Source organism: Lissotriton helveticus, chromosome 4_1 (assembly GCF_964261635.1).
Source record: "Lissotriton helveticus chromosome 4_1, aLisHel1.1, whole genome shotgun sequence".
NCBI classification, from domain to species: Eukaryota; Metazoa; Chordata; class Amphibia; order Caudata; family Salamandridae; genus Lissotriton; species Lissotriton helveticus.
In genome coordinates this window covers 940141004-940154376 of record NC_136063.1, presented here as the reverse complement: position 1 = coordinate 940154376, position 13373 = coordinate 940141004, and the positions used below count along the sequence as shown (strand labels likewise).

At 41.3% G+C, this 13373-nt stretch overlaps 1 protein-coding gene across 4 annotated transcripts in view; it reads right to left on the bottom strand.

Annotated features, from left to right (window-relative positions):
* ZBTB14 (zinc finger and BTB domain containing 14) overlaps window positions 1-3036 on the bottom strand; it is a 94062-nt gene extending 91026 nt beyond the window's left edge. Inside the window, exon 1 of one of the 4 annotated variants that reach the window (XM_078687561.1) lies at window positions 2885-3036. The gene's annotated coding sequence lies outside the window, so the exon portion shown is untranslated. Of the gene's footprint in view, window positions 1-50; window positions 461-2578; window positions 2717-2884 lie in introns of those variants that run through there. The other 3 variants (XM_078687564.1, XM_078687563.1, XM_078687562.1) reach the window with 3 other exon arrangements.
* Window positions 3037-13373: the final 10337 nt, after the last annotated feature.

Below are 13373 nucleotides of genomic sequence, written 5' to 3'. Positions count from 1 at the left end.
GCAGTAAATGTTGTACATTGCACATTCCTATGAGTATATACTTATCACACCTGTGTTCATTCTCTGCCACCTCCTGTGGTGGATAACATAATGTATGCTCCTCGAAGTCCAAGGAGGTTCATCAGAGTATATTAGAAGGCTGCCGCCCTGGTGATTGCATAATGCCAATCTGTCGTGATTTTACTGCTACTATCGGGAGGATTCTCCACAGTAGTTAGCCAGGCTGGTTGTGTAATGTCCATTTTTATGGATTGCTCGAAATGACCCTAATATGTGGTCCATACAACATACACAAAAGTTGATGCAAGACTGCACCACTAAGGGTGCAATATTTCACCACTTAGCGTGTTCTCTGCCCTTGTGGTTTAAGCTGTATGATATAGAACAATCTAAAACTGGTAGTTATCCACATGCTAGCAAGACCATGTCTTTCCTCCCTTCTATCATATATAGATCCCACTTTCTTAACCCCTTCCATGCTCATGACAAGGTCAGCTCGTCATGCTGTGCACTGCTCCTGTGCTGATGACAAGCTGACCTTGTCATGAACAATGGAAATCTGGAGAGTTCAGCACCCAGCGGGAATTGCCTTAGCACCAATGTGGTTAAACTTACTGAACTAATCACCTCCGACCTCTTGCTCCCATTTGGCACTATCCTTCTAGGGAATTTCAATAACAATTGGAAAAAATCCTCGGCTCCACCACGTCTGAACGAGCATCTTTCCTCTAAGCCATTGATTTTGTGCAACACTGTGGTAAACCTACTGAAGGAAAAGGCACAATCCTTCACCATATTGTTTCTAAGCATGACTGTTTCCAAAAACGTCCTATCATCGTGAGCTATTATAGCCAATTGTTTATACCTTTTTAATAAACTTACTCTGCCATCGCTACTCAAATTCAAAACGGAGGGTACGTACACTAAGGCCATGATTCTGAGTTTGACAGAAGCAAGATGGTATTTATCGTACCTCCTAAATAACGACACCCCCAGGAACCGTTATGTATCTGGGTCGATAAATAACCTCTATTCTGAGCTTTTGGAGAAGATGCTAATTTTTATGCTTAAAACACCAAAATATGCATAATACTCTACATTTTGTACACTTTTTTCCTGTTAAATTTGACAGGCTTACCCTGATAAAAATGTAATCAAGGGTGAGATACTTAATGCACCCAGTAATTACAGGGTGTGTCATATAACACGAAACCCAGAATTTCGGTCCCTGTTCAAACAGGAGTTTGTGTAGGGGTCAGAAAACACTGAACCACGCAAGGCTAATGTATTAAGACCAGGCCACAGTTATTATGGGATTGTGCTCTTGCGGCTATTTTCGAATTTCTGTAGATTTGCGCATCTACCAAATAATACATCATCTGCCACACAATCGGCAGGTTTTTAAAAAAAATTGTTTCTAGCTCAAAAAGTTGAAAAGTTATTAAAAGCACAGCAACACATGTTGCCACATTGTGGAAGGTACTTTGCAGAGGTTGACTGGTCTACTTTCCGTTGCTTATTGATATATTTATGTATTAAACTGGTACTAATTTGATGCAAACAATGCCCACACAGTTGAGTTTCAAAATGACAAAATAATGAAGTCATACTATCACAAAATGTGCCTCATTAGACCGCATATTTGGGGGAGGGGGGTCCGCATATTTACTCAACCATGCGCCATACTTCTAGAGGCCCAGTTTATGACAACTGGTCACATCTCTACCTTCGTTCATCCACCTGGCTCCAGTGACATAAGCCGTTGTAGCCATGTATTAGAATGCTACCCATCATAAATGGTGCTTAAAAACCTCCTCAGGGGGATCGAGCACAACATAAAACCCAATTACAATTCAATACCGAGTGATACTTAAAATGGCAACAGAGACATTTAACCACCACTGCCTACTTGCTATCGAAGTCCCCCTAAAAGTCTATACTGCCACTGGGCATTCTAGCACTAAACTTTGATATCTCGCCAACACCAGCCAAAATAAACTGTATGTGTGAAACATGCCAGCTACCAAGCTCCATATGTACATCTACCTTCCTCTTTTCTAATATAACAATGTGTGTGTTACTCACACCTCCCTACTTCACTTTTACATTTGCCTCTTTCCAAATAGGTAAAACTGTTATGTTTCGTTCAATCTGTTTCAATGTACTAGTTTTATCTATCTGAAAATAAATGGAAAAAAGTCCCATGAAGCCTGCACCTTATTTCAGCATTCAGACGCGGATGCATTTGTTTATGTAATTTCCTCCCTCTACCAAAAAAACCGAGGTTTATTTACGTACATATGTAATCGAGAAAAGTGACACAATAAACTGCTCGAATTGCCTCTTTCCACTAAATCATTAAAAATAAACGTCATTGGGCTAACAGTAACACGCGTAGAACACACGTATTTAAGTTCGCAAAATTATTTTGATTAAAAAATACATTAGGACATTCCTAGTGTACACACGCGTAAAACACACGCATTCAAACTCGCAAAATTATTTTGATTAAAAAAAAAAATTTGGTCAGTCCTAGTGTATCGTGATCCAAAATGGGGGAACTGCGCGGTCACCCCACCCTCGAGAGAGAGCGCTGGAAGGAGATCAGGCTGTGTGCTCGCGCTATGGTTCCCGATCAAACGGCCTCGCGCTTGGGGCACAGGCACGAGAAGCCGCGGCGGCTGCAGGTGCCCGAGTCATGCACAGTCCGCTCCCCATTCTCGCGCTGCGCGGCGGCGATGGAACGGCCCTGAACAGGAAGAGGCGGCAGCCACCATGCACTCTCCTCCCGATGCGTCCGCGAGAGCGCGCCGGCCCTCAGCAGAGACGGGCGCGTGCCGGTTCCGTCGCCAGGCCCCCTCCTTAATATAGGGCGGCACCTTACCTCCGGTGGAGCGCTAGGTAGTTAGAAGTGGCGCAGACGGGTGGTGCACGGGGCCTAATTCTTATTTTGGGGCGCTCATACGTTTTCGGGGGTTCGGGTCGTGCACGTCTCTCTGATCCATCTGGCACGAGCTTTCCTCTCTGTGCATGCGCGGTGTAGGACGCGCAAGCACGGGACACAGCACAAAGGGGGGAGGGAGGAGGGCACAAGTAACACACCACAGGGGTGCTGACAAGTTTTATTGGCGTGTAGGTTCTGTTTTCAGAAATAGAACGCTAAAGATGCACTTTTTACAGCCGAAGTACTACCCGTGTTGAAATAAATGTAATGTGTTTAATTATTCCTTGTTGAAAGGCGGAATCGCGCACCCCGGTCAGTAAAGCAACTAGGCCCCGCAGTGCATGACGCAGCGGGCACGCCCACCGTGCACTCCGCCTCGCGACAGCGCCAAAGGCGAGTCTAGTCTCGCGCGCCTGCGCGTGCAGTGTAGTGAAGCCTCCTAGGGTCTAATGCTCGCGCGCCTGCGCTTGCCGATGCTCGAGCGCGGCCTCCAGCTCTCGCGCGCTTGCTCAAGTAGTTCTGTGCTGGCGACGCGACTTTCTGACGTCGGATAAGCGGACAGTGCATCCTCCTAACTAATTTTAAGCGTGGTAGGGCTGCCTGCTGTTCATTATCGTTGGTGCTTACAGCCATCCTAAAAGATGGCGATGCTTAATGACGTTGCGAAAACAAGAGCTTTCAATGTGAGACAAGCTGGTCACGGCTGTTAAGTGGCGATTAATTATAGTCACTGTTTTTGCAGGAACACTAACTGCTTTCCGTTGATTGTAATTACCACAAGACCCGACTGTTGTCCAAATTCCAAAGACAGTGATCCGGCAGGATTAAAAACAAATAATTCGTAATACACAACAAAACACAGAAGACACGACAGGCAGAAAGTATACGTTGCACACTATAGACATGGTGACATAGAAAACAGAGAAGTGTGAAAGTGGCACCAAAAAAGTGTGCTTTAAAATGTGAGATGAAAACACAGTCATCAGATAATGTTGTTACACATAAATGAGTTGTGATGATTTCTAACGCATATGTTCCTTATAGATGTACATTGATGAGAATTGTAATACTATGTGAAGTGGCCTAGAGATTTTTATGCTTTTTTTTGAGAATGCACCAGTTAAAAACGTTGGTGCAAAAAATGTGTAGCAATGAAGTAGAGGCTTGAGATTTTGCACATTGATACTAGAGACTGTTGTTTATGAAATATGAAAAATTACTTTAGTAGAATGAAATTTAAAAACATGCATTTATATTAATATTGTAAAAGTTTGTGGTAGTAGGGTATTTCAAACATTAGTTGTTTTATGTAATAATATTGCCTGACATTTATACATTCTTCATTTGAAAATATTTAATTTCATTATTTTTTAAGTAAAGTCAGAGCTCATTTCATTTAAACGTACAATGCTAACTTAACCGCATCGCTGCGGCGGCTATTCCACCGCAGCGCTAAGGAGGCGGGGCGGCCGCATGCTGGTGACGGAACCGCTCCGTCATCAGCCGCGGTTGGGCTGTGCTCATGACGGAGCGGTTCCGTCATGGCCCTGCCTGCTCAATAGAACGCCCAGCGCAGGCGCAGAATCCGCGCCGCGCAGGCACGGCGGCCAGGCCATGAAGGAACCGCTCCGTCATCAGCACAGCGCCACCGCAGCTGATGACGGAGCGGTTCCGTCATCAGCATCCAAAGGGTTAAAGGCCTTCACAAAATGTTGTTTTTCTAATGCTGACCTTTCCCCTGATTTAATACAATGGATCATTCTTTGCAAGTAAAATGTCACATATTGTCCTGTGCCCTTCTACACCCTGACAGTCTTTAATGTTTCTACAACGTTCACAGTGAAATATTTCTGTGGGAATAGAATTTCAGCTATGGATATAAGTCGCAACTTTGTATTTCTTCTCTACCAAGTTAGGCCTATGAGGACTCGCATTGGACTTGGCTAAAGTTCTATGAAAGAAGAAACCCCAAAGGAGGGACAGCAACCGCCAGTCTAATTTTTCTTACTTGAGATCCAGGAGCTATGCTGATCGATCTTTACTTTTCTCAATTTTACTATCAGTAGCTAATGGACTGAGCAGCTGATGGGCTGAGACCTTCTTTGCTGAACCTTTCAACTTTTTCAAATTCCTATTTTACGTTTAAAATTTAAGGTAATGGACTTGCCCCTACTGGACTTTAAAGATGACCATCTCCCTTTGGCCCATCGGGCCTGAGCTGCTAGAAATTCAAACCATTTTGCTGCCATAGGGGTAGTGGGACTTTGTACTCTGAATTTAATAACCATCCTCCAAATATTTGCCTAAATGCTAGATAATTTAATGCAAGATGTGATATTCTTGAGTGAAGTCCTTAAGAACCTGTTCTTTCTGAAGAATTTTGATCCCCAAATGCAATAACCTAATTTATCTAAATTTGTCTGAGCCTATTATTAAGTCCTGTTGATTTTTCCATTTTGACTGTGATTAGTGTTTAAATGCATTGTAGAGTGACTCAGCGAGCCCAATCAGAACGTCGGGTTTTATTTTGCAGTTCCTGAGTTCTTGGTTCGCATAATTCTAACTCGATTTAGCTTGTTTAGGAGGTTGGGTCTCCAGTTGCTATTCTTTATTTTTACAGCATTGTCTTGACGTTGTCGATCTAAATATGATTTCAAACCTGTAAGTTGCCCGTCAAATAATGGTCCTCATTGCACAGGTAACATAGACTTGGTCACCCTAATTTCCACTCCTCCTATCAGCAGAGAAAGATTCATCAGAGGATCATTGCCCCTGTGGGAAATGGAAGTGCTTTAGATTGTCCAATTGTAAAGGGCCCAGTACAATTAGAGGTGTAAGGAGAGTAAGCATACAATCATTGAATTTTACGCACTGCTTCACACTGCAACAACAGTAATAAAGTAGAAGGGTTGAACCTGCAGTAAATTTTTAGTAAGTGCATGACAAACCGCGCGCTGGAGATGAAAGAACGGTGCGTGCCAGTAGCTCTGCAGTTGTTACGAAGCAAAGCACACTAATACTAGTACACCATCTTCCAGTTAAATGATAAACTACGGTCGTCGGATAAGGTTGATGAGTTTTCCAGAAAAAAAGAGAAAACCAGATGACAGTCATTGTTGCACTCAGGTAGGCCACAACTATCACATTGACTATTGTTAAAGCTGTAAAAGGGTCTTGTGTTGCCGTTAATAATTAGATGGACAGGCAAGTGATGGAGCAAGGATTCGCACGTAACGCAACTTGCTTGTATTCAGTCCTCTCGACATAACGTTAATAAACTAACCAACATGCTTGTATTACTAATATCGCATTACACAACATCCGAGGGAAGCTTGCATATGTGCTTTTATTAACTATAATCCGCTTGCATTAAAATGGCTGCTGCTACGAGGGATTTTGCTATGGCGCATGCGTCTGTCATACTCACGTGACATGACGTACTCTTTGCTTTGGAGGGAAACTTTCGCTTCTGCACACTAGAATTAAAATGGCTGATTTGTGTTACAGCATGCATGAAGCTGGCACTGCTGCTTTTGCTAAGCTGTTCGTTCTGCTTAACCTTAACACAATAGTTAAATATAGAGTAGAGATAAGTGGTATACAGTGCATTCTTTTATTCTGTGTTCTTAAACTGCTTCTTTTCTATTCTTACATGTAAATCAATTTTGGGCCTGACGCCTGTCGCTGAACTCCATGTTGAAACCTTTGAGACTGCGCACTAGAGTCTAAAACCCATAGAGTCATGGCATTAAATGAGTGCCAGGGACAGTCTTGACCAAGATGCGCCTGGGAACCTCACCTCTTTAACTTTACGAAGGAAACAGAATTCTAATATGAACTAAAATGTAACAAATAATAGAACATTCATTGTTGGGTGAAATAAAGATGTCATGTGGAAATAAAATTGATGGGTGGGGACGAAAATTTAAATATGAGATGCAGAAAGTTTAAATTTGGTACGGTGTGATGACCTCTCCTCATTTCTTGTCCGATCAAAATTGGGGATCCTTGCACATGCAACATTGGGGGGTGGTACAATGACCACGAAAATAGTATAACTAGGGTAGGCTTAGCAAGTTAATTTGTCCGACTTGTCCGAATAGCTGACCTGTCACTGACCCAACTCACTCAATAGGTGACCAAGAGCAGAGGGCTGCGGAGCACCCTTGTCAGAAGGTTCGAAAACCCAATCGGGGTTCTGGGAGCTAAAGTGCTGGCGAAGCACTTTGTCGGGGAAATCGATAACCCAATCGGGGTTCTGGCTGTTGGCTGCAGTAAGGGAGTAGCGCAGGCGTTGCAACTTAACTGCGGGTGCCAGTCTCAACCTTTGGTGGTCCTGTCCTGATCCAATTCGGCTTTACCTGTCCAGATTCTAATCTGCACCTGCTAGCCTACTGGCGATTGCAACTTTCGGGGTTCTGTCCTTTAACTGACCTGCAGCCAGGGTTAGTTCTTCACATCATTCTAGGTAAATAAAAAATCCATGTGGGTTCGTCATTGATTTTTTTCCCTCTCTTACCCTTCCTAATTGTTATATGTTTAATTGCTGCATATTTGCATTTCATGTTCCTTCTCTTTACCCTTCCTACTGTTAAAATTTGACATGTTCCCTTTTTACCCTCCCTTTTTCTTTAAATGCCTAAACATTTTGATAGTATTTTATGTTCCTTTTCTTTACCCACCCTATTGCTAAATGATTGAAATTAGTTTAATACATCTTTTGCATAGTTACATTTTGATTCTGATCTTCATAATTGAAAGTCTTTTGGTGTTTAATCTTTGGATCATGACCATTTAAGAAACTTAGATAAAGAGTTAAAACGTTCCAGAGTCTGTGGTTATTATATGAATGCAATGTTAATTTTCGCTGCCTATTTTAAAGTAACTCCCTGGTCCAATAGGTTTACAGGTACCAGCAACAAGGGTTGGTAAGTTAATGGTACAGGACCTAGTAGGGAAAAATATCTGGTAGTAAAGCTAAGGTTACCTGATTAAATTATATGTTTATTGTATATGGGCCCAGGTGAGTATGGTAAAAATATAGTCAGGTGACCTGCGCTCTATCAGTATATTCTTTTGGTAGCAGCAGTATGGTTAGGGTTTAGTTAAAATATGTAGTTAGTTAGTTGGTTAAGGAAACATATTTTTGCATATTTGAACTGTATTATTGATTGTATTGATTTTATGTATTATCCAAAAATTTTCGTACCTGTTACATGTTTTGTCTTGAATCCCCGGGGGCAGAATAGCGGGTGATAAATGGAAGCCACACTGCAGTGAGGTCACTTACCTGTAGGAAATAAGTGCATGGTTAGGTAAAACCGGAAGCACTAATTGGGGACTTTCTGTATGAATGTATGAATAAATGATAGCAAAGAGTTCGCTAGCAAAACATTTGGTGTGACATCACCTAGAAAGGGTCACACGGAAGGAGTAGCAGGTTCGTCCGAGCTTGATTGATAGCAAAGGGGTTCGCTGGTGAAACTTTGGTCTTAGTAAAGCCCAGAAGGGATAAGTCTAAAGAAGTAGCAGGTTCTCTAATGCTTGCGTGAAGGGTAGACGGAAGGGATCTACTTGTAGTATATGAAGAGTAAGCGGAAGGGATTTACTCGCAGTGAAATTTATCTTTCCTTTGAACTAGTCACTCAGGTACAGTGGCTAATCCAATCCAATCCAATCCAATCCAATCCAAAAAATCTTTATTTCGGCCGTTGAGACCATAAAAGATACATAAAAAGACATACAACATTTAAATCAACATTTGATACATGTTATACAAATGGATACAAGTTTTGGAAGTAAGAGTTAAATGAGATAAAAATGAATAAGAAAGATACATCACAGTTATATTAATTGAGTTTAAAATAACATGATTTAAGAACTTTGCCATAGGGGCTAAAATTTGGTTTAAGACAGTGGCCGGAACTATCATCCTATGTTGGTAAAGCCTTGATCAACTTGGACCTAATACGCCACATGGCGAACAGATATTTAGAGACTGCAAAAACAATGTGAGGAGAGGAATCAGATTTCAATATTCTGTAAGAAGTTGAACAGTTTCTTATTGCCATGTTTCTGCATAAAGGCACCAACCAATACTTCCTTGGAGACCTATAGGTGGAGCAGAAAAACAGGACGTGGATTTCCTCCTCATCACAGGAATTGCAACCAGGACATAGTTTGTCCCCTCCATTGGTCCATTTACTCGTGAAGGATTTAAGGGGGAGGGTTCCGAACCGCCACTGTAAAAAGAGCTTCCTAGCTGCGACCGGATAGATAAAATCCAAAAAAGATTCAAATTTATAGGTATTTTTGGATTGGGTAAAACAGTGGGTTAAAATGCCAGTGCTGGGTGCAGTCAATTGGGTCACAAGATTTGGCTAATGTTTTTACGTTGTTAAATAATAAAATTTGCATTTAAAAGTGAAAGGAGTTAAGTTTTCCTATTACCTTGCAAAGGAGGGAGTCAGTTGCGGAGCTGCGCTGACGTCACTCAGAGCCACGCTGGTATTGGTTGAAACAGCAGGTGTATAGCTGAGGTAATAATTGTAAAGGAGGGGTGAGTACAGGAGCGTGAAAACTAGTCACGAGAGAAAAGCAGCGCAACTATTGGTTGGATTTATTTGAATTCAAAATTTTGATTGGTCACTGTCAAAGTCAAAAACAGCTTTATTCGATTTTTATAATAAAAATCATAAAAGCACAATAAAACAATAAATAGTCATTTAAATCTTAATTCATTTAAGTGTATAACAACACTTAGAGTAAAAAACATTTAAAAGGGAAGATTTACAATGATTTCAGAAGTTATATTAAATTAATTCATTGAAGTCCTAGATCTAATTAAAGATTTTAGAAATGATGACACAAGGTACATGATCAATTCGTCTTCCAATATTTTCAGTCTCATTAACGCTGTCCTACATTGCCTCAAACCCCAGTTTCTTAAAATTGGCATTAGAAATATTTTCCTTGGCAGGGTGTAAAATTTGCAGAAAAGAGTACAATGTAGAGTGGACTGTTCAGAAACATCATCACAGGGGCATAATATCAGGTTTTTGGACCAACAATTTGAGTCTGGAAACGTAATCAATCTAAAGAAGGTCCCCCCCTGAATCGTGTCAGTAGCATGCGAGAGTAGCAGCTTCGCACCATGATCAAATATGGCTAGATTCCCTGCCCTTGGAGAATCAGATGATTCTCCATGACTGATGTCTTACATTTCTCATCCATCCATTGTTTGTTCTCTAAAAAGTGCAGGCAAGTTTGTTTCAGCTTCTTCCTAGATACAGTCACTAAGCAGCTCGGGGAGTCAAAATATTCCATATGCCCAATATCAGCCAAAAATCTCTTTACATACATAATCCAGGGGATTCTTGAGACCCCCTCAAGTCTAAGGCAATCCTGTATTATATCCCTATTCAAGCCTGCCTCATCAGTTGACCACACTTTATGCCACAATAAGATGGGATCAACTTTAGTGAGGTCTGAGATGTAATGTATGCCTAATTCTTGATGGCACACGAAAGTAGAAGTGGACTGCGGGACAGCTAGTAGATAACGGAGGAATGCATTCTCACAGAGCTGTAAGGTGTGAGCTTCTTTTATCCCCCATATCCCTGCACCATACATCGCCGTGGACCCGCATTTAGATTTATATATGTCCACTAGTACTGGGCGGCCCGAGTTTATTAGCAAAGTTTCGGACAGCCCCTATTGCTCGTGAAAAGGCCATTTTTCTAGCCTGAGCTGCCGAAGACCAAGTCCCCCTTTGTCAAAATTAATGCCCAGATAAGAGAAGGTGTCGGTCATAGCTATTTTTGAGTCTGAAAGAAAGATTTTACATTTTAGGGTCTTCTTTGTAGTACAGCACATAGTGAAAGTCTTGCTTATGTTTAGCTTTAGACCTCTATCACTCATGTACCGTGAACATTTAGTAAGTGATCTTTGGAGGCCGACTTGTGTCCGTGCCATAATTACTGCATCATCTGCGTATAGTAAGATGGGGACTGGGGTGTTTCTAATTCTGGGGTAATCATGTTGATCTTCCGTGAGGTGGGAGGCTACACTATTCATTTATAAATTGAACAGGAATGGTGCAAGTATGCATCCCTGCCTCACTCCCTTTTTTATATCCTATTTGGAAGTGCATTCACCCTTGTTCCCATACCGTACCCTTGCCCCAGCCCCCGATATAGTTCCTTTATAAAATCTAGCAGTTTCGGTTCAACACCCAGTTGCAATAATATGGACCATAATTTGTCATGGTTCAGACAATCAAAGGCCGAACTTAGGTCTACAAAGGTTAAAAATTAATGTTCTTTTTTAGCCGTTACGTACTTGGCTATTATCAATGCTAAGTTCAGGCCTTGCTCTGTTGTACCAAGTCCTGCTCTAAACCCGTATTGAAAAGGTGAGAATATACCTTGGTCTTCTGCCCAGGACTGCAATCTATTAAGTATAACCCTCCCAGCGACCTTCATAAGTGAATCCAATAAAGAAATTGGTCTATAGCATTTTGGATCACTACGGTCACCTTATTTAAAAATGGCAATGACAATGGCCTCTTGCCATGTACGAAAAAACCCATGTTTGTTACAGCTGTTTAAGACATTTGTTAAAAGTGGGGCCCATAATTCTATGTTGGATTTGTATACATCTACCGGTACCCCAACCGGTCCTGGCGCTTTCCCTGCGGCACTATTAATAGCCGTTTGAACTTCTATTAATGAAAATTCAACATTTATAGGGAAGGTTTTTTGGGCCACATCAAGAACTCCGTCTAATTGTTCTGAGCTCGCTGCCTCATTTAAGGCATCTGCCCGATAGAGCTCACTGAAATAGGTTACCCATATATCTTCAGTAATTGCCACTTCTATTGTATTGGTTTCTTTCTCTGCGAAAAAAGGGGCATTTACGGCCTTCCAAAACCCAGTATTATCTTTAATCAGACAGGCTCGATGTAACGCCTGCCAGGCTTCCTGCTTCAGCTCTCTTTTACGATTTTTTACTGCATGTTGGTAAGCAGTTCTGGCGGATCTTATTTCAATATGATTTCTTGGTTACTTTTTAGTGTTAACATTAAGTGTGCATGTGACTTGCTGCACTCCGAGTTGAACCATCTCCGCGCCTTTATTATATCATGTGTCTGTGGTCTTTTGAGAAGCTGTCGAATTTCCTCTGTGATTATGAGGAAAGCCTCACTAATTTTAGCATCCCCTATTTCCGCAGTGAGACATGTTTCGAATTCTCTCTGTTTATTTTTAATGAGGTTTGCAAAAAAGGCTGTTGGCTCTACTTTATTCCATTTTATGGTATATCCAAGGCTTATTTTATAATTATATAAGTTCTCAGTTAGGTTATTTGCTTTTCCTTGTATCATTGCAAAGGAGAGGGATAGGCCATTTGGGTAATGATCGCTCATTACTATCTCACATGTATTATAAGTGAGAACGTGACTAGAATGCCGCTTAGATATTAAGGCAAAGTCTATGACAGATTTACATCCCCTCCCAATAAATGTTGGTTTAAATGGAACCGGAGGTGAGCATAATTCATTTATAAAGCCCAGGTCTAAATAAAAAATTAAATCATTAAAAAGATTACCCAGGGTCGTATGGGAAAAATGTGCTCTAGTATCTTCTCTGCCTAAGCCCAAGCCACAGATGTTCAAGTGGCTATGTGGGAATAGAAGGCAGTTGAAGTCGCCCACCCATATAACACATATATCACCTATCTGATTTTCTTCTATACACTTTAGAGTTTGGGACATATCCTCTAAGATGTTACTTATCTCTGCTTTAGGAATATTATTATAAAAATGTATCAAGAGTATTTTTGGGTTTCTCCCATCCGTCATCTGCAGTATCTGATAGTATTCAGAGGCGGGTTCAAATTTTACTACTACACCAGTTAAAAGATTTGATATGTAAGTGCAAAGACCCCCCTTATTTCTTCCCTTGGCCATATGCTTAGCAGGTGTATGAAAAGTGCGATAACCATTTATGTGAATAGGCTCCGTAACCCAACATTCCTGCAAGCAAATGATTGAGTATTCTTGCATAAATGATAGGCAGCCAGAATCCCCGAGCCTGCCAGATAGCAAGGTGTAAAGGTGTATCAGCTGACATGCCTCCAGTTTTACTTTGGCATGTCAGTTCGTACTTGTTTAGATCCATAACCTGTTTGTGGGTTACCAAGGGTGCTTCCCTTACTATAGCATTTGTAATCGAATCTGGCTTGAGTGGAGTTTCAGCTTTATTTTGTGAGTATTAATTATTTTCTAAGATGGTATCGGGGTGAGGCCCTTTATCTATCTCATTTCTTTTACTCAGTGCAGTGGTGGTTTCCAGCTCATCCAAAGTCCTACTAACTGGGAGGCTCCTACTAAAAAGTGATTTTTCTTGTTTATTGCCATTAACTCTTATTT